A 22,198-nucleotide genomic window follows, 5' to 3' on the forward strand; every position below is an offset into this window, starting at 1 on the left:
CCGACCACGAGCAATTTTCATATTCACAAGAGAGGGAATAGTCCTCAGGTATTCTACAGAAGGCCTTACTCCCCAAGTCCTCTACCCAGGGACTTTCTGTACTATGATTCCTGGTGCACTGGCCAGTCCATGTTTAAGAAGCTTATAGCTTGACTTCCTTTTGGACTCTGAGGCACATGGCTCTGATTTTTGGGGAAGACCTTTGGAGCAGCAGCCTAATTTGGCAAAATGCTTGAGTTTACAAAGTCATGTTCTTCACTTCTCTCCTTTATTCCACATACTACTTCCTTATTAGCTGTGTTCTTTAGGCAGAGCATATTTGTTATCAAGTTTGTCAAAGTCCACACCATTTTCTTTTGCCTCTTTGATACCCAGGCCCAGTGCCAGCTGCCATTTATTACCCGGCTAGTACTTTTTTTGGAAACACTTGGTCAGCTGTATTCATTTTTGCTACCTGCTTGGTTGGGGTGGGAGGTAGGGGTGGGCTCTTGATGGAACTCCATAATATTGAAGGTACTTTACCCAGTTACAGTGCTCTTAGTCCCCTAGGAATAGATGAATTATCTTAATTTTACTGTGAAGTTTTGGTGCCCCGTTGGCTAGTAATCTGTTGTGGCTTGTTTTAGGGCTTCACAAGGACAGCAAACTAGTCAAGGCTCAATGAACCTTGTCCTTGTAAAGTGGGCATTTTTTACAGCCTCTTAACACTCACAAGCTTGGGGGAAGTAGATCTGATGCCTCATGAAAGAAACCATGACATGTAATACAAATAAAAACTATTCTACTTATGAGTTTGTACCTGGTCTTTTTAACTTCCTAGCTCAAATGAGCAGCATCTCCTATGTGTTGAAAGTAGGTGACTTTCTGAGTAAGTGACTCTTTATGCTGCCAGTTCCCTTTGGCTTCTTGTAATTACTGTAATATCGTCATCTACTATGTGGAGCACCATGGTAATTTCCATGACAACTGATCATGATTTCCCAGATAAAGGGAGGAAGCTAGTAAGTGTTAGGGACTCAAAAAATGGTATTGGGCTAAGTTCTTAGGATGCTAGTAGAATTTTGAGGTGGGAAGCAGTTTTTTTTTTTTTTTTTTAATCCTCACGGAGTTCCTGAGAGGTTAAACATGTTGCCTGAAGGATCATTATGTTGTGGAATACTTTCAGGGTTCTAAGCGTAGTGTTTCTTTATGCTTCCTGTTCTGTATAGCTTCTTTTCATTATATCCTACTGGACCATAAGCTCCATGAAGGCAGAAACTATGGTTTTCCTATTAATGTTTTCCCAGTGCCTACCATAGGACCTAAGTACTTTTTGAGTGAATAGATAAACTGTCGGAGTTTCTAAAGTTAGGATACATGGCTGCACATTAGATGATACATGAAATCACAAGGTAATATATCTTTCTAATGTGTCAGTGTAGTCCGGTTTTTTGGAGTTGGATTGGTTTAAATATTATAACTAGTAATTTAAAAGTTTATTCTTGTATTATCATGTTATGGAATGGATTGTAAGTTAGTATGATTTTTTTACATAAAATGAGAAAGCATTAAATAAATGACAGGATTATAGTAGGCCTTTTGATCTTTTTACCCCAGAGGGCCTAGTGTTGCCAGATCACTGATATTTTTAAAAGAAGCTAGAAATCTAACTTAAAAAAATGAGATTTGATTTAAAATGTTGGTAGTTAACTTAGAAGTTTGTAAATAAACTTGCATGGGTCAGACAAAACAATCTTTGGGCCTGAGCATCTGCTTGTGATCTGGGCAGGAACTAGACTTTTTGGACAGGGCCAAATGGATGATGGTGTCAGGGATGGCTGCCATTCTGAGTCTTGCTCCTCATTAACTTCAGACTGGCCACAAGTCAGAGTGGAAAGAATGAAGTTAAACTTGATAGGTTAGAAAAATCCCCATATTAAACATCACCATTTGTGGGAAGCAGCTTCTGAACTCAGGAGTTCTCAGCCCTTAGAGAACATCTCATTTGCTCCCCTTGTTTGGTCGGTGAACTAAGGTCCAGCGAAGGAAGTGTAGGGCTTTCCTCCAGGACCCTAAGGAGCAGGCATAAGTCATGGGCAGGCCCCACTTTAAACTCCATACCTTTGGTACTCTTTCCTTACACAATCCTAGGGTATGGGGCAAGGGGCTTCCCTGGCATACTTTGGAATGGTTGGTAGAGCTAAGTGAACTTCACTTCTTGATAGAATGCTGTCATCCTGAGCAAAGGGAGGGTTGAGGTGGCAGTAACATGCTCAGCCTCATCTTGGTGCATAGGGTCTATTTCTGTCACTAGCATCATATTGACCTTATTTTTTTTCTACCTAGAAAGATATAGAGGACAACTCAGCAAAAGGAGTTTTAGTGCCAAGCTAGATCTGTCCCACCTCGTGCTTTCCTTGCTTCTTCTCTCCCTCTTCTGTTTCCTCTCCATCTCCTTCCTTCTTGAGCCCGACTATCCTCCCTTCTTCATCACACCCCTCCCCCACCCATTATCCTTTGTTTTTCTCTCACTGTTGCCCTTCTCAGTGTGAAATTCTTGTAATGCCCCCACAATAGGCACCAACTGGGATTGGACCTGTTTTCCAGGGTTTTTGAGGAGACTTACTCAGAAGTAGGGCAACTAAATAAGAGAGATTAGATGTCTTTAAAACTGCCTCTTCTTCTTCACTCTCACCCCAGATCGGAAAGGATAAATCTCAACTCTGGACTTGGCTACTGTCCTTATGCAGTCTGGTGCCACCTCCTTTTGCTGCCTCCTGTCAGCATCCTGGTGCTTAACCCCCACCGTTTTCCCTGTGCTCCTACCCAGTAGAATGACTTTGTTTTGACCTTTCCCTCTGAGTAGAAAGCTCTATCAACTCCTTGCCCTCTTTACCTGACAAACTCGTAGTCATCTTTTCATTGAGTTCAACTGCCATTTCCTCCATAAAGCTTTCCCTGATTGTTCTATAAGCAGAATTAATTTTGATCTTCTTTGCATTTTGCTTCTACCTTTATTTATAGTTATACTGTGGTGCTTTGTCACATCCCAGACTGCTTTTTTACACAATTTTTAATGGGTGTGCTGCAAGAATTTTTAAAACATGCAATACCTTGACTGTTTAGTCAGGGGCACTGATCTCTTTTCCCTTAGACTGACAAATAAAAAAATGACAACAGCCAACACAGCAGTAGCCATCTGATGTGAATGAATCAAAATTATACTTATTTTTTGGGTCAGATTGGCAAAAATATAATATTTCTTGGTGTGCTGCAGAATTTCAGTAATTAGTTTATGTGTGCCATGAGATGAAAGAAGTTGAAAATTGTTGGTATAGAGACCATATGGGCCAAGGGACAGTGTGCTACTTATCCCTGTTTTCCTTGCGTCTCTGTAATAGGCCCGGCACAATTGCAGAGTGAATGACAAGATGTGTATATGTACCAGTACCCAGGGTATAAAGTTACATGTTAAATGCTACAGGTGAAATATGACAAAGGGCTCTGGAAATTTACTGGAGTTCTTGAGAAATACCTTCAAACTGGGAGAAATCTTGGAAGTTTCTAGAAGCCTGTAGCATTTGAATATGTCCTTGAAGAAGTTCAGTTTGGCAGAGGTGGTGGGACGAGCATTCCAGATGGAGGAAATGGTTTCAGTAAAAGCAATGAGGAAGTACAGAGGTCAGTCCTCACCTACTAGTTCATTCATTCCCTCAACCAGATTTCTGTTAGAATGTGTGCCTAAATTTTTAGGCCGGACTAAAGGAAATTCTCTTCCTCCTGTATTTTCTGCCTTTTTTTCTTTCTGTTCTTCTTTCCTTCTCCTTATGTCTTGCGACCCAGTTACCTTTTATTTTGGTTTCTTCTCAACCCTTTCCCTTTTTTCATCTTCCTATTTCTTCAGTCATTTTGAAGAAATACTTCTTTTGTTTACCGTTATCTAGCTACTTTCTTCTTTCTTGCTCTCTTCCCTAGGCCTTTGGATTGAGCTGTGAATCAGCTATACAATATTTAACTCCAGGTTAACAGCTCACCTTGTGAAACTGAGAAGTAATCGTGGCATAATTGTTTCTCATCTATCCTTTGTGTTTTATTGACATTGACTTTAAACAATTTTCCACAATGCTGGGGATGTCATTATTATTATTATTTTAGTAGTTGTCAAAATGTCAGTTTTAATGAGACATTTCTGCAGACAGGGCTGCCTTTAAGTGGTATGAGCCTTCAGGCAAAGCCAGGGTTGGATGAGTCATAAGTTATGTATCTGTTTTCTCATGCATACAGGTGTCTAGGCCACACCGACACACATTCCCTCCTATCCCTGCAGGTTGGTATGCCTTGCGATACATACACGATTGAGGTCACAAAGGTGCACACATTTCTTCTTTTCCATACACACCCATGCTATCTCCCTTACACTGTCAAATCATCTACTACCTCCTCCTGCCATGTACCCATATATTTATCCTCCTAAACCCACACATTCACTCTCCTAAACCCACACATTCACCCTCCTATAATCCAGTCCCATTGTTTCCTACCCAGATGCCTAGAATTGTGTGTGCCACAAAAGTATCTGTGAGCCTATCTTACAGACACCACACTGTCTACTCCCTTACATATCCACACAAGTCCTCCCCTACCCAACACACCCCAGGTCCCACACACTGAATACCACACCAATTCCCACTATTCCTTACCTCCCCCTTTAAGTATTTCTAATCTTCATAAGAGACATTTTAGTTTCAGACTAGTTTTGAAAGGAAATGTCTTTGCTGACAGCTAAGCTAGTGGACCCATTAGGTAGTCTGAACCATTTAAGACAGATCCTTTGATTAAGACCCCTTGAGTAACCCTTTGATGGTGGGGCTAGGGGAGGGCAGGGTCAGATAATAGTGGGTTGCTTCTAAATAGCACTCTTATGACCCAGGGTGGATTTGAACCTAGATTCAAACTTGATCCTATATTTTAAGATTCACTTCTATTAGAAAATGATCATATATATATTTAGCAAAAGAGCCAGAGCCACTGTATATGTTCTAAATCATTACCTGGAGTGGGGCCTAAAAACTATATTTTTAACTAGTTTCCAGAGTCCTGTGTTGTGAAGCCAGGTTGGAAACTTTTAATTGAGAGGAAGGAACTAGAAGATCTGCATTATCTTCCTGTACCACCTTGGACAAGTTATCTTTTCTTTTTGGACCTCAGCTTTCTCAGCCGTATTATAACAAAGCTCATGCTCATAAAGAACCCTTTCAGTTCTAAAATTTCGGGCTGCTTTATGATGACATGAGTCTGTATCCTTTTCTGTCACAAAAGTGTTCCTTCTTTGGGCATTTCTACCCTGAGCAGGCATTTCAGTCTTTGGCCAGAGGCCAGCAGAGGCAGCCTAGGCCCTGACCTTCTGTCAGAAGCACTGACACAGCTCCTAATTAGAAATGGATCGATATGGGCCCGCATCCAGGCCTGGGAAGCCTGGGAGGAGGCCCGAGGAGTGCTCCTAGCTAGAGAGAATCTGATTACCGTGAAATGGGTCTGGTTACACTTGTCAACACAACGGTTCTGCTGGTATAGCCCTCTTCTCGTGGGACCAGGAGGCAGAGCTGCTCTGAGCAAATGAGGAAATGGTTAACTTGGATCCATCTGCCTTTGATATGTTTTCCTCACCTTTATAAACTGCTGTATAGTATGATGCTATACTATAGAACAGAACCCCTCCTCAGATGGAAAAATCACTTACGGAATACCTAGTGAAGTGTTAAACACTGGGTTAAGCTGCTTTGTGTGTTTGTTTATTCTAACAACGTACTGGGATAGGTTGGAAAAGGAAACTGAAGCTCAGAGAAGTGAAGTAACTTGGCTGCCTTGTGTCACACAGCATGTTCTTCCTCTATTATACTACACCACAACATTTCTGCGTATTTGCAATAGCAGTTCCAAGCTGATGGACTATTTTCAACCAGGGCTATCGCTTATTCTTCTGTAGACGGAACTGGAGTTCAGGCCCTCTCTTTGGAGCCCTTCAAAGATTGTAGGAAATTCTTTAAAACCAGCGGTGAGGAGGATGGGGGGAGATGCTTTGCTTGCTTTTGCTTTCTCATCTCCGTTCCAAGGTCCCTAAGGAATGAACAGGCTCTAATGGGAGAGATCAATCATCATTTGGGATCAATGGGAAGGTTTCCTCCTGCATGCAGTGCAGAGTCAGGTTTCTCAGCTGGCCCTGTTCAAGGAGGGGGAAGGGACTCATAACTGGATATTCCTAGGCATTGTAGAACCTGCGTGCTTAACATGCTTGGCTACCAGTGTGGTCAGACCAAATTCTCCCTGTGTTTGTGTCATTCAACAAATATTTGTTGTGTATCTCTTATGTATCAGAATATGCTAGTGGTAAGGATCCCCAGATGAAGACCCACTCCCTGCCCTGAACAACCTCACCGTCTAGCATCAGAGTCAAACAAGAAAACAAACCACAGTATTCAGTGTGTTCCAGAGTAGAGGCATGTATGAGGGACTCAGGGATTACAGAGACATGAAGGGTGGGCTTTCCTGAAGGAGGTGACTTTGATCTGTGCTTTGAAGGAAGAGTAAGAGTTGAGGCAGAAAAGGCAAGGAGGGCACTCCAGACCAGGGAACTAGTGTAGAGATGTGTGCAGGGACTCTTGATAACGGGGTGGACATTAAAGTAGTCTCTAACACGTAACAAATCAGATTGGCAGCCCTCAGCCCTTGCCCCTTGCCAGACTTACGGCTGTAATAGTTAACCATCGAATGGCAGTAACACAGGAGCAGCAAGTGGGGAGAAGGAGGTAAATTTATTAGCAGATGCTAACTGAAACTTAGTTTCAGGGAGGAAGCGAAGGGGGGAAAGCTGATGAGCAGCAGCTCTGTCCTCTGAGCCGAGCCTGCGAAGGTGCTGGATGGGGGTTCTTGGCAGTGGTTTGAAAGCTCATCTAACCCAGGCACATGACTTTGCTCCTCTGATGGCAAAATCCTCTGTTCTGCTCAGCCTGCCCCCTCCTTTCTGTGTTCTTTTAAAAAAAGAAATTAATGGAATCTGTTCAAAATACCCCTGAAATGAAATTACATTTTTAACTCTAATTACCCTAATTAAAACCTGACAGTTGTAATCCTGGAATGGCAGATATGCTAAGTACCCCATGCCTGTGACAGGCTCACCCACCCATATGGAATGTGTTCTGTTCTTGGCTTAGGAGAAAAAGTCTTGTGTGTGTTTGTCTGTTGTTGTTGTTGTTCTCCGCTCTGCTACCCCGCCATCAGCATTTTATTTAGTCTTTGGTCTCACAGCTTCCCAAGCTAGCATATCCATCCTTGTTGGCTACAGGCTTGCCCTGGACCCCTAATCTCAATAGATGTCCCTTTGTGTTCAGAGATGATGATCCTGGTGATTCTTACCACATACCTTTGAGTTCTTTCTTCATTTGAGGTCAGACTGCATTGCATACCTGACCCTTTCCTTGGGTGAAATCCCCTGCCTTTGGGGACCAAGTATCTGTTCTTAGTAGAAGGCTGTCTGCTGATCTGGATCTGGGTTCAGTTTATGACTGATACTAAGGATACAATTTGAGGTCAGGGACAAGGAGCTCTGAAAATGGATCTTCTCTTTGCACATCTCAGCACAGGCTAGAGTCCCTTAGTGAAATGTCTGGTCTTGGCCTTAATCTTAACTATTTACCTGACCAGACATAAAGTACATGATGATGAGGGGGCAGCCCTTGAAGCAGACAAATCTCCATCGATGCTGTGAGTCATCTCATGGTTCTGTTAAAACCAAGTATCCCCATGCTCTAGTAACTTCCACGCAGCCTAGATGTCTGATCTGTCAGCAGACACTGGGTGCTATGTTAGGTACTGCAAGAGGTACAGAATTGAGTAAAATACAGTCCTTGTGCCTGAGAAGCTTAGAATTGTGGGTGAGTGAGGAAGGCAGTGGTGAGTGAATGACAGCCATATATGTGTGACTAATTATGTAAGTCGGAACAAGCAAAGACTTCTCACAGGTGTTGGCATTTAAATTTGTCACTGAATAGGCATATTGGCAGAGGAAGGAAGAAGGGCATTGCAGGTGTTAGGGAACAGCATGGGGAAAGGTAGCAAGTTGCTAGGTGATAGCTCATTGTGATTGGAGTACAGTGTGCAGGGAAAGATATGGTAGAAGATGGGGGTAGAGTTTAAACTTTATCTTGTAGGTAGGGAGATCCATTGAGGGTGTATGATGAATTGGGAGACAGGGTGATGGGAGATGTAGATTAGAACAGGTGTCAGGAAACTGGCACCAGGAAACTAGATTGGGCTGTGTCAGCTCAATCCAGTCCACTGCCTCTTTCCGTAAAGTTATACTGGAATACAGCCATACTTACTTCTTCATCCATGACTGTTTTCATACTACAGTGGTAAAGACTCTACAGAGACGGATACAAGCCCACAAAGCCTAAAATACCTACTATTTGGCCCTTTATAAAAACAGTTTGCTGATCTCTGAGTTAGACGCAAATTATGAAAGTTCTGTAAGAGAACATAAATACCAAAACTAGGCCTGAAACAGATTGGAGGTGTCAAATGAGACTTTTCAGAAGGAGAGACAGCATGATTTAGCAGAGAATACCTACTTCTCAAAACTTTGTAAAGGTCAAATAGGCTAAAAGTCACCACGGTCACAAAAGGACACAGGATACAGGCAAGTCTTGATTTGCTTTTATTAGCTGTGTGACAGTGCAAATCATTAACTTCCCATAAGTTTGGGGGAATATAGTGAATAGAACAGCAACAACAACAACAACAAAAAGAATGAGTCAGATTCTTCCTCATGGCACAGAGCTCTTAGTCTGCCACTTCCCTGTACTTCATCCCCAGTTTAAAAGTCTGCAAGGCTGCCCAGACCTGTGTGGCTCAGTTAGTTGGGCATCAGCCTGCAAAGCGAGGGGTCGCCGGTTTGATTCCCAGTCAGGGCACATGCCTGGGTTGCAGGTTTGGTCCCTGTTTGGGGCATGTATGGGAGGCAGCTGATCTATGTTTCTCTCTCACATTGATGTTTCTTTCCCATTTTTCTTCCTCCCTTCCCCTCTCTCTAAGAATAAATAAATAATATCTTAGGAAAAAATCTAAGGGCCTAGAAAACCTGTAATGTAGTTTGAGTTGATTGGGGGTGGGTGTGCGGAGGATTTTCATCACTCAGAGCAGTTGGTGTTGTGGAGAGGGGCTCATGATACTTTGAGAACACCTTGTACCCTTCCCTAATGGCTGGTAATTGTTTTGGCCAGATTGAATTTATTTCTAGCTGTCAACCTCCAGAGTATATTAGGCCCTTCAAAACTAAAGGCTGGATCACCTCTCCCAGCCAGAAACTGTGTAAGGACTCCTGGACCTCTCTTATGTGCTTTTCCCCTGCCAACTACACCATACCTCTTATGCCTCACTCCTTTTTTCCTAGAACATTGTACATTTATCCTGTAGAATAGGAAAAAAATTGGATGAGGAGACCCAGTGGTGAGTTCCAAACTCATTTCTCCTTTCAGCTTACTGTGTGACCTCAGCCAATTTCTTTCAAGTTTCTGGCGCTTTTGTAGGTTCCAGTACAAATGACTTCAGCTGCTTCTTGGGGTTTGGGATTTCTTCTCTAAGATCCAACTTCAGAGCACAGCTTTTTCCCCCTTTATTTTCTTTCCCCTTTTTGCTTGAAATTCATTACCTTCATAGTCATATCTTTAGCTGTTTTTACTGGTGGGGTTCTAGGAACTGGCACTAAGTCTAACTATTGAAGTGAAACAGACCCTGGGGGTCAGGTTCAGCCTACCCTAGAGGTGTTCAGCAAGGCACAATGTCTCTAGAATGGGCAGTCTATTTCAGAACAGGTTAACATTTGGCCCTGGGCATCCATGTTACAGTAGAGGAAAAAAGACCAGGCATGGATCCACATAATTTACATGCTTTTTCTTTCCTTTTATCTCATAACTTTATTCCTATTTTACAGATGCAGGAACTCAGTGACTGACTCATAGAGAATACAGGGGTACAACTAAATATTCCCTGTTCCCAAGTAGGGGGAGAGAGGTGGAAGAGACAGACAAGTAAACAGAGTGGTCTGAGCTTTAAGAGGATACACAAGAACGCTTAAGTAACAATTCCTAAGGATACCCAGAGCCAGAGCTCAAACCCATGTCTCTGCATATTTCTAGTATACCATGCTGCCTTCCCTACAAAAGAGTAGGGAGAGTTGGCCCACTCAGGTGCCAAGTCCAGGTTGGCAGGCAATCTTTGGGAGTATGGCCACTGGTAGGGAGGCCTGGCCTTGGGATTCAGAGCTGGACTTTAGGCCTAGGAGGGCCTGAGGTGTTAGGTGACTAAGGCAGGGGCTTTCATATGGACCTGGGCCCATTCATAGAAATAGCATGTGATTTTGTGCCCTCCAGAAGTAAAGCCTGGTGGTCAGCACTGACAACATCCTGGAATAATCACAAGGACCCCCAGAGTCAACTCTGTGGTACAGGAGAACAGGGAGGAAGAGCTGATATCCAGGGCCTATGGGTAGGGGATGGGAGTTTTTGCTAAGATTGTTTTAAACATTTCCTTCCTAGTGTCAGAATTAGTTTGAGGACTGGATTTGAGTTGCCGAATCCCACCTGAGATGATATTAGGATAGTGAGAGGGAAGGGAAGAGATTTTAGAGACTAATAGGGGCCAGTCTTCAGGTTAAAAAAATAAGCCTTGTTAGAGTCTACAAATTATTCCAGCTTAAAAACTTGAACTCAAAATAGCCTTTGTAAATGCTGGCTCCTTTCCTCAGAGACCCTGTCTTCCTTTTTCTCTGACCATGCATGGCTAGGCGGGCTGGCCATGGTTGGTTCTGGGCCGTAGCATCCTTCAGTCCTGCTGTTTCACCTTGGGTCCTCTTCTGTGAAGCCCCTGATAGTGTTAGATTCAGTTTTTTCATCTGTGAAATACAGGGATTAGATTAGTAAACTGAGGTCTTGGTGTTCTATACTCAGGAGCTCCTTTATCCACCAGATCTGAAGTTCATTCTTAAGGCTAACTCGGGGTTCTCCACCCTTGGTATCTGGCGGTCTTCATATAACTGAGCTGAATTCTAAAATTCACAGATTCTTTTTTTTTTTCCTGACCATCTACTTGCGATTTCAATTTTGGGGTAAAATTGTCATTATATCTCAAATCCTGGACTTCCTACTGAAATTGAGGTTCTTGGGTTGAGTCCACATCTGCAGAGAATTGTCATTGCTTATTAAGAACCTTTTCAAAAACCGGTATGTGAACCTGAAACTTGGAGTTCCAGGCTCTACATTGAAGATACCTCCAAAGACATTTTCTACTGTTGGAAGTCCGCACAATGTGGAAAGTGCCCTGACTGGGAGTAAGTGGGCTGATTTTGGTCCTGCCACTGACTTCCATTTATGACTCTAGACAAATGATCTCCTCACATTGGTCTTACCGCCCCTTCTGTAAAGTGACGGGGCCTCTTCCAGCTCTTGTCCCGTCAGGGACAAAAGGCCATCTTCTACACAGTTCAGTTGCAGAGAATGATCTGGCCCAAGCTCTGTTGGTTACTGATTATAAAGCCTTAGATTCTCGCTTCCACCTCAGGAGGGGGGAGGGGAACCATCCAACTGTCTCATTAGCATGGAGAAAAGAAAACAGTAATTACTTGTGCCTCCCTTGATAATTCCTGTGGGTTGGTTCTTCTAGGGAAGAAGGAGGGGGAGCTGGAGACGGTTTCAGCTGAGAAAGGAGAAATGCTGTTAGCTGCCCAGAAAATACAGAGGCAAGAATGATTGTCTTGCACGTCTGTTCTATTCTGGACATTCCTCCAGGCAGCCTAGAGTCTGCCTGGATTGAGTTTTATCTATTTATGGTATGCATAATGTTCTCATATTTGGGCAAGGATTGGGCTAAGAGCCCTAATGTCTCTTGTCATTAAGAAACCAGCTGCCCTCTAGGGCCTTTTGTGATATGCTGGGCATCCTGAGACTATCATTTTTGGGTAGTAGAGGAGGGTTTCACTGAGCCATATTGTGACATGGCTGCATTTTTATTATGTTGTGAGGCTATCTTTTTAAACCCCGTGGCAACACAATCAGTTGGTTTATTATGCCAGAGATGCAGGCAGCCACTTAACAGAATCAGTCACAAGAGTCATGGTCAGATATCCTTGTGAATGGGAGGAGTGTGGTAGAAATTGCAAGACTATGGGGTTTGGTCAAGGCTGGGAAAAGCAAGCCTTATGAAGAAGGTTCAGGCAAAATTTTGAGGTTAGGGGGCAGCTGGAACAGAACTAACAAATTGGCAAGTGTGGCTCCTGGGACAAGGGCTGTTTGCTCTATGGCCAATCTTGTACTCTTTGGTGGATGTGGGCAGTTGTGCACCCCTAGGTGCTTGTTGTAGTAGAAGGGGGTCTGAGGCCATCTGCAGGTGGGCCCTGCCTGATTGAGCCTGGGACTATTATGCTATGATTATCTCCTGTGGCTGCTCCCTCTTGCCTTGGTTGCCACCTGAGAGGCCTAGGGAACCCAGCTTCCATCCTCCTTCCCCTCTCCTGAGGAAGCTATCACTTCAGCAACACCTCTTTCTATCAGTCATCCTGCAGGCCCTGGAGATTACTCTAAACAGCAAGGGTTTGATAGAGACAAGCTATTTTTTTAATGTGCTTTACAAATATAGGAATGATTTCTTCTGTCACAATCTCTCCTTATCCCCCTGAAGCACTCTCATTCTCTTGTGCCAGGCCTTTTGCTTGGTTCCCCACCCTACCGAAAGCCTTTGATGTTCAGGTTCCAGTTGTTCCCCACATTTTCTCTTCACTTCTGGCTTCTTTCCTCTAGTCACCAGTTGTGGATTCCTGGTTTCTATATATCCCTGTAGAACCTGTTCCCTGTTACATCTTTAATGGAGTGCTCCAAAATAATAGCCTGGCCCAAGGGAAGGAGTGCTTTTTCCAGACTAACTTGCAGTCATCTGGGACATAGTAAAGTGCTTCCCAGAAATAGAGACAATATACATACCCAAGGATGTATTTCGTGCTGATTCTTGCAAAGGTATTCATAGCATCATATTTCCTCCCAGATCCTAAGGTGTTTTGATCAAGTATTTGGGTTCAGCCCAGGCATCTCTCATGGCTTCTTGCCTGTTTGTTATATAGTCTTAGAACATTTTGTCCTTTAGGGCATGGTATCCAGTTTCAAAAAAGTTTGACTCTTCTCTAACTGCAGCAATGAGCTGAGAACCCCTTGGGGAGGGCCTGGTAAGTTAAGTCCTGCAACTCTGGAACCTGGTGGTGGTGCACTTGCATTCACCCCTGCTCATCTTTTCCCCAGGTGTGCAAAACCAGCAGTTGCTTCATTATTGTTGGTGCCTGCTTTGATATGTGGGGGGTTCCTTATTTTTGAGCAGAGAAAGTGCGATGTGTATATAGTACAAAGAACATAGTCTTTGGAGTCGCACCTGGGTTCCAGCAAGTTCTGCACCCTACTGTGTGGCTTTAGACAATTAACTTTACTTCTGAGATCCACTGTCCTCCTGTAAATGGGGATAATTTTACCGGCCTCAAAAGCTTATTAGGTATAAATGAGAATAATTAAGGCTTTGGGCATAGGGTATGATAAATAATAGGTAAGGCAAATGTACATTTCTTTCCTTTTTCCTAGGCCTTTTTATTGCTTCTTATTCATCCTGTTGTGGTATTTAAATGGAATAACAATTCCTGTCATTGAGTCACTTATGTCAGGCCCTGAGCTAAGGGCTTTCTTGTGCTATCTCATTTATTTTTCCCAATAACACATTTGTGAAGCAGGAACCATTTTAAACAAATAAGGAAACTGTGGCACAGAAGGTACGTATCTTGTCTATGGTCACAAAGGTAGAGACAGAGCTGGGATTCAAACCCAGGTGTCTGATTCTAGAGCCTGAGCTCTTCATCAATAAATTGGTCATTAATACTTTCCCTGAGCAATTTTCTTTCTTCTTGGACCTGCTGGGATTTGTGTGCATGTAGTTCTTGAGCTTTTTTGGTCACAGTTAGTACCTGGCTGTCTTGATGGAGGCACAGACAGTGACACTGTGTTTGCCAGAGCTTTTCTTAATTCCTCCACTCAGAGCAGATTCCTTCACCTGAAAGGTGGTATAGCCACCCCCTTTTTAAAAAGGGACCACTCTCTCATTTCTTTTTTACTGTTCACATGAAACCAAATAGATCTCAGCAGTTACACCATTCTTGTTTATCTTGTTTGCTCCATCAGCAGATCCTTCAAACAGTTAGGTACCTCACCTTCATTTTACAGATGCGGAAACTAGGGTCCAGGAAGGTAAAATGACTTGGTCAGGGTTACATGGTGAATTGAAGGTAAAGCTTTAGGTTTTCTGACTCTTAGCCCAGTGTTCTCTCTACTAATTTAGGAAAGAGGAAAGGTACGTGTGTACAGTGTGCAGAGCAGTCCTAAAGAGGGTTGAACTGTATTAGGACTTAGGGTCTAGAAACTTCTGAAAAGGGATCTTGCCTTCTCCATCTATATCTTCACCCTAGTTCATACACACACATTTGAGGAATTCAGGAGAAAGGGAGAAGCAGTCTCCCCTTAGGGTTGAGTAAAGCCTTCATGATAGGGAGCTGTGGGGAAGGGTCCAGAGGATGTCAGTATCTCCTTATCCATAGAAAGTTTAGACTCCCAGGCAGGGCTTTATTAGCCTGGAGTAACCCTTGTAGAAGGGGCAGAAGAAGAGCAGAAGAATCTGCATGTCCTATGACCTACACAGGTTTCAGCGTAAATCAGGCAAGGGTTGGGCTGGGGCAGGAAAGTGGTAAAAACTGAAAATTGGAGCTCTGAGGATTGGAGTCCTGAGGAGCTTCACTTTATTTCTCCTGACAGATTAGTCTGGGATGTAGACAAGTTCCCTTCATTTAAAATTTGTAAAGAGGGGTTCCTACTGCTGCTTTAAAAAAACAAACAAACAAAAATCCTTGATTCTGGAACCAGAAGGAGAAAGAAACCTTTCTCAAACTCTAGGCCTCAGACATTTCAGTCTTGTACAGGCATCCTCTTCCTTTTTGTGTCCTTCTTTTCCTTCTTTGCTTTTACCCCTTTCCTCTCCCTCTTTTCTCTGTTAACCACCCAACTCCCCTCTCTTTTTAAAAAAAGATTTTTATTTATTTAAAAAAATATTTTATTTATTTATTTTTAGACAGGGGAAGGGAGGGAGAAGAGAAGGAGAAACATCAGTGTGTCGTTGCCTTTTGCGCATCCCTCACTGGGGATCTGGCCTGCAACCCAGGCATGTGCCCTGGCTGGGAATCAAACCAGTACTCCTTTGGTTCACAGGCCAGTGCTCAATCCACTGAGCCACACCAGCCAGGGCTAGATTTTTATTTACTTTTAGAGAGAGGGGAAGGGAGGAAGAAAGAGGGAGAGAAGCATTGATTGGTTGCCTCTCACACATCTCCAACTGGGGACTTGGCTTGCAACCCAGGTATGTGCCTTGACTGGGAATTGAACTAGCAACTTTTCAGTTCTCAGGCCAGCACTTGATTCACCAAGCCACACCAGCCAGGGCCCAACTTCCCTTTTTATCCTTTTCTCTCCTTGCTTCTTCCCTAACTCCTGAAAAGAAGAATGTGAAAAGGGCATCTTTAGCCAACAGATTAGTAGATATTGATATTAAAGGTACTTGGGCTGAGAGTCAGAACATGGAGCCTGAGATTTTGGACTTCACTTTTAGATCTCAGAACAAAGGTTGGTGGGACAGGTGTTTATTCATTAACTTGCACGTTCCCCCAAATAATTAGTGTCTCATACCTGCCAGGCTTTCTGTCAGATACTTGGACTATTCCATTTAATAAGACCCTAAGCCTGCCATAAGATCACAGTCTTATGGGGAAGACAGTGTAGCAGTAAACTTCCTTTCTCCTCTTCCCACCTCCCCCCTTTCAGATCATTGGATTTTGAGGTAAAAAAGACATTGGTTTAATATGGTCCTCCTTTCTTATTACTATGTAATAAAGTAAGGAGCAAGCACATAGGCTTTTGAGTAAAGTAAAGCAGACCTAGGTTCAAATCCTGGTTCTGCTGTTTATTAGCTGTTTGACCTTGAATGGTATACTTAACCTTGTCCATCTTCAGTTACCTTTGCTATAACATGGGCCTGCCATAACCTGTTTCACAGATGATTATGAAGGTTAACAGCATAATACCTAGTTCAGTCCCTGGTACAGAGTAGCCCAAGCCTTTCTGTCACCCTGCATCAAGGCCTGGCTTAAGTCATCACTCCTCTGTGAAGCTTCTGAGGCCACCTCCAGTTAGACATTCCTTTTTCCACTTTTACAAGCCATAGCACTCTGAACTGTTAGATCTGCCTAGTATTGTAGTAGTCCTATGCAAGGTTGACAATCTCGCCCTGAACTACAAGGAGCCCAAGAATAGGACTGTTCTCATTCATCCCTGCATCCCCTATAACCCCTAACCCAGAGCTGTGACCATGGCCAACTAGACCCAGGAAATATTTCTTGGTTGATTGGATAAAAGGCTTCTATATATACATGCAGTATTTTGCAGCTGACAGAAAGAGCTGTTAAAGATCTGGCTGGAATCTTCCATCTTAACTCTTTTCCTTTCCTATTATACTGATTGTCACAAATTCTCTCTGTTAATAGGCAAGATGGGAATTATATCCCCATTTTGTAGTTGAGGATTCTGAAGCTCAGATTAGAGCCCAGGTTCCTTGTTAGAAGATTGCTCCACTATAAGAGTAACAGGAATGAGCCCTGACCTGTGTGGCTCAGGTGGTTGGGCATCATCCAGCAAAACAAAAAGCTGCCAGTTCAATTCCTGGTCAGGGCACATACCTAGGTTGCAGGTTCAGTCCCTGACCAGGGTGTGTAGGAGAGGCAGCTGATTGATGTTTCTCACATTGGTGTTTCTCTTCCCTTTTTATCCCTCCTTTCCCCACACTCTTAAAAAAAAAAAAAGTAACAGGAATGAGAACAGAATTCCTGATTGACTAGGTCTCCATTCTCTGGAAGTAGTACGCATCTTTTGTTTTTTATTTTTTAAATTCTCACCTGAGGCCATGCTTATTGATTTTAGAGAGAGGGGAAGGGAGAGAAAAACATCAATCAGTTGCCTCTCGAATGCACCCTGACTCTGTATGAATGACACCAGCTCTGCAACCTAGTGTGTGCTCTGTTCAGGAATCAAACCTGAGACCTTTTGGTTTATGGGATGACGCTCCAACCAACTGAGCCACACCCGCCCAGGGCAGCAGTATGAATCTTTACAAGCAAGAAGGAACAGGGAGACTAACAAAGAGCCATGAGAAAAAGGGCTTAGGATAACTTGATTGATTTGCTAGGCTTTGAAGATTAAGGGTTTGAATGTGTACCAAGTACATACAAAATTCCTGAAGACAAGCATTCCAGGTGAGACAGTAGCATGGACAAAAGTATGGCAGCCAGAAAGCCCATGGCAGACATAAAGCAGATGATGACTACATCATGGCATACCTGGGGAGTGAGGCTGAGGTGATTGGGAGCCAGGACATTTTTTTTTTCAGCAGGGGAGTGTCATTAGAAACATCAGTCTGGCAGTGTGGGCCCAATGTGTTGGGGCAGGAGGGGTGAGGGAGACTAGTGGAAGAGAAACCAGGGAAGAGGCTACTGTAATAGTCTTTGTAATGTCAGTACATTTTAAAAAATAATTCCAGCTGTGCAGGCAAGAGATAATGAGATCCTGAACCAAGAGGAAGTTGACGCAGTAGGGAATAATGAAAAACAGTGTGGATGTAGAGCTTGTAGAGCAAAAAACAAAACATAAAAACCCAGAACACAAGGACTTTGCAATTTTGGGAATGGGAAATGAGGGAAGGACGGGTCAGAGAGGGTAAACATTTGGAGTCTAAATACTTGGGAGAATAGTTTTGTCATTTGCTGAACCATGGAGGCTGGAAATAGGAGATGGGTCCAATTTATTGATCTGTTGATTTGGAGGTGCTGATATTCCATGCCCTTTACCACCTGCCTAAGGCCTCTGCCTTTGTTCTTTGACCCAGGCCTGCAGTCCTTCAGTTTGGTGTGTCTGCTGCTTTGTTTCAGGCCTGGAGCCCCCTCACAGATCCCTCCTTATCTAAGCCTGGAGGAACCTGGCCCAAGAGTGAGATAAAGCAGGGTGTCAAACTCCTTTTCACTGGGGGCCACATCAGCCTTGTGGTTGCCTTCAAAGGGCCAAAATAATTTTAGGACTGTATAATTGTAACTACTACTCAACTGTTAAAGAGTTGAAATTACATTTGGCACTTTGAAGGCAACCTCAAGGCTGATGTGGCCCCTGGTGAAAATGAGTTTGACACCCCTGAGATAGAGCGAGAGCTGTCCTGAAGAGCAATTCTTTCACTGATGTACTTTAGTATAGGGCAAGTCACCTAACCTCTGAGCCTCAGTTTTTTTTCATATTAAAATAAGGAGAATGAGTAATTCTTCCCATGTACTTCCCATGTAGTATCTCATTCTTCCCATCACTACATCCTAGCTATATTGATCTTTCTCCTTAAGCATAATTAGTCTATTTTTGCCTCTTGCCTCAGGGGCTTTGCACATGTAATTCCCTCTCTCTAAAACACTCTTGGCTTAGATCTCTGCAGATCTTACTCCTACACTTACTTCAGGTCTCTGTCCACTGGTCACCTGTTAGAGAAGCCTTCCCTGACCATTTTATCTAAAATAGACTTCATTCTCAGTCCTTTCCGTTTTTTCTTTCTTTGCTTTATTTTATAGCACTTAGCATGACCTGAAATTATACATTTAATTATTAGCCTATCTTTTGTTAAGATGCAGTACATGTGAGGGCAGGGACTTTAAGTGCCTACACCTACCTAAGTTCTGAGCAGGACCCTGACTGACTTCCTTCTCTGTTATAGGTGATACCTATTCCCAGAGGCAGCTGGTGGCTGACCCTGTAACCCTAAAGAGGAAATCGCTGACTGAGGAAAACCTTGGTGAGTGAGGGAAACTCTGGTTCAGCTTGGGCCAAGACAGAGAGTAACTAGTTTGGGGCTTATTTTTACCCTTTCTATAGATAACTTGCAGGTGATTACTCTTCTGTTTCATGTCTACAAGATTGGCATAGGCAGCCTCCTGTATTGGCAGGAAAACTGAACTAGCTTTACTGGAGCTGTCACAGGATGGTTCAGGGTGATTTTCAATGAATAAGGCAAAGCAGGCTCAACCCGTATTGGCTTCTGCCGGCTGCTTTGTGCTAGGAGGGGAGGGGGGAACCTGGCAGCTTCCACAAGCCCTCTTAACATGACCTCATAGCCCTTAGAAACTTTCCTGATTTCAGTCTTGACTGTACCCTACCAAACACATAGGTCAGCTTTAGAAAATTCTGTAGTTTTGTCAGTCCTGCAAAATGTGATCATGGACAGTAATAAGGATGGAGTGATCGAGTGGAGCTGTGTGAAGGGGAATTCTGGGGAGCTCAGAGGGAAAACAGCAGATGGTGAAACAAGAAGGGAAATCAGCACGTTAAGGACCAATTGTGTCCTGACTTGTGTGGCTCAGTTGGTTGGGTGTCATCCACAAATTGAGAGGTTCCTGGTTCAATTCCCAGCCAGGGCACATTCCTGGGTTGCTGTTTGGTTCCAGGGTGGGATGTGTGTGAGAGGCAATTGATCGATGTTGCTCTGACTTGCATTGATGTGTCTCTCCCTGTCTTTTTCCCTCTCTTCCTTTCTCTCTAAAAATAAATAAATAAAATCTTAGAAAAGAACCGATTGTGTTATGGATCTTATTTACTCTAGACAAAACCCCGTTTTATAGATGAGGGGGTTGAGGCTCAGGAAGCTAAAATAATTTGCCTAGGGTTCACACCTGGGCAAAGCTGACTTTAGAACCTAGGTCAGTCTGTAAATACCATTGTTCTCCCTGAATTGGCAGGCTACCTGATTTTTCTTACAAAGTTCAAGAAGCAGACCTGCTCACGGATTCAGAAAGGAGGTCCAGTTATTTGAGAGCCCAGCAAGGCAGATAGGAGTTGGGGGGTGGGTTCCTTTTGAGCAATAGCATTTCTAGTAAGGGGCCAAGAAATTAAAAGGTAAGAAGAACTCTTCAAGCAGGCAGAGGCCTAAGCTAAATACAGAAGAAAACACCTGTGACACATTGGGTCCTGTAAACACTGGGGCCAGCACAGATAGGAACCTGAGGAGCTGGGTTGGAGTTGAGGCTCATGGGTTTTTATCTTCTCTCTTGATACCTGCCCTTGAACAATCTTCATTTTCCTATTTGTAAAATTGGAGTGCTTCCCCACACCCCCACATGTCCATCATGTGTACACCAACCATGCAGGACATTGTAGAGAATCAAATGAAAATGCAAGTAAGTTGGAAAGCTTTGTGAATTCTAAAGCAGCATGACTGAAAGGAGAGAGAGTGAGAAGAAAGCATTATAAGTATCCCTGACATCTCAGCCCCTGACCTATTTGTAATTCCATTCCCTAATAATAAAAGGGAGGAATTTCCTTTGGAAGTCGGCACAGTAAATCTTGTCCCATGCCCTTTTACTCTCCTCCTTCTGCAGGCCCTTCCCAAAGCTCAGTCTTTTCACAAGGAAAGGGATTCTAGGGCAGAGACAAAGCCAGGCAGCATCGGCAGCCATGATTTGCATCATGTTGGCTGCAGAGTGCAGGTTTAAATGCACTCCCACAGCCTGGCTCCAAGGCCACTGCTGACACAGATATTAAAGCAGTTTTAAGAGCTCATCCCCAGCATGTGTTTGCACTCACTGACTAATTCTGAGATGTTGCCATGTTCCCTACTGTCATTGGAAGAAGAGGAAGGCTAGTCCTATTTTGGCCTTAGGTTCCCTGCCCACCCCTGCCCCTACCTCTTACTGCTAGTGAAAAAGACATTTGTGCATGTAGCCTTGTATCTTATCAGAGGCCATGCTTTCCCACCATTTCTCCTTCACCCTTGGCCAGTGACATAAGCCACTCTCTTCACTCTTTGTAACAGTGGACATTCTGCGTCCCTCTCTCTGCCTGAGGGTGCACAGAGGGGTCTGTCCTCTACCTGGTGCTCTTGGCTGGTCAGCCTTTCTTCCTACTCTGCATCTCCAGACTCTTGCTTGCCATCTCTTTGTGTTTGGTTGATCTTAAAGTTTTGTAGCTTCTGGCTTTTCCATGTCCTACATGCCAAGTTTGGATCTGTTGTTGTAATAGTTGCCCTGTGAAGAAGTTCCACCAGTGACTATTTTAAAATGTGAACGATTCCATGTAAAAGAAAAAGGATATAAAATACTGCTATCCATATAGTAGCTTATTTATCTAACATCCTCAATTTTTTAGAATCCAACTAAAAAACAAGAAAGTGAGTCATTTGCACCCTTAAGTCCTTGCACAGCACTCATTTATTTTTACTGTTACATGTTATTGTAACAGTTTTAGCAATCTGGTTTCAAAACCCCCATAAAATTAAAAGCAGCATATAAAAGAGCAGGGAGGAGCTGCTGTATTAACAGCAGCTAGAGGTGAGAGCTGAGAATTGCCAGTAGGGGGTGGGGGTGTGAAAGAGGAATGAGAAAGAGAAGTTCAAATGAGTCTGGAGGCCATTTAATCTAGGGGCAGTGGCCATACAGATATGCCTGCCCTTCATTAAGGTGGGGTTAGATAAATGTTTTTTTAAGAGAGAGAGAGGAAGGGAGAGAGAGATGCATCAATGTGAGAGAGAAGCATCAAGTGGTTGCCTCGTGGATGCGCCCACACTGGGGTTTGCACTGCCTAGGTGTGGGCCCAGACTGGAAATCGAACCCGCAACCCATTTGTCATAGGATGATGCTCCAACCAACTGAGCCACACTGGCCAGCACTGAGGTTAGGTAACTTTAAAGGTAGTTTTAGCAAAAGGTAGGTTCCTTTTTTTTTTTTTTTAAGATTTTATTTATGTTATTTTAGAGAGAGGGAACGGGAAGGAGAAAGAGAGGGAGAGAAACATCAGTGTGTGGTTGCCTCTCACATCCCCCCAACTGGGGACCTGGCCCGCAACCCAGGCATGTACTCTGACTGGGAATCGAACTGACGACCCTTTGGTTCGCAGGCCTGTGCTCAATCCACTGAGCTATATACCAGCCAGAGTTTTAGGTTCCTCTTGAAGGTCAGAAAATGTTAAATTTTTTTAAACATTATTTGCAACTGAGTGCTATATATATAAAATGATTTTAT

The 22,198-nt window shown here is 43.5% G+C and overlaps 1 protein-coding gene across 4 annotated transcripts in view; it reads left to right on the plus strand.

The window, feature by feature from the left end:
• RALY (RALY heterogeneous nuclear ribonucleoprotein) overlaps positions 1–22,198 on the plus strand; it is an 88,560-nt gene that overhangs the window by 24,620 nt on the left and 41,742 nt on the right. For 2 of the 4 annotated variants that reach the window (XM_028523973.2, XM_028523975.2), the window contains exon 2: positions 18,904–18,981. The exons of the other annotated variants lie outside the window; for them this stretch is intronic. The gene's annotated coding sequence lies outside the window, so the exon portion shown is untranslated. The remainder of the gene's footprint in view (positions 1–18,903; positions 18,982–22,198) is intronic. 4 annotated transcript variants of the gene reach the window in all.

Source organism: Phyllostomus discolor, chromosome 9, assembly GCF_004126475.2.
Source record: "Phyllostomus discolor isolate MPI-MPIP mPhyDis1 chromosome 9, mPhyDis1.pri.v3, whole genome shotgun sequence".
Taxonomy (NCBI): Eukaryota; Metazoa; Chordata; class Mammalia; order Chiroptera; family Phyllostomidae; genus Phyllostomus; species Phyllostomus discolor.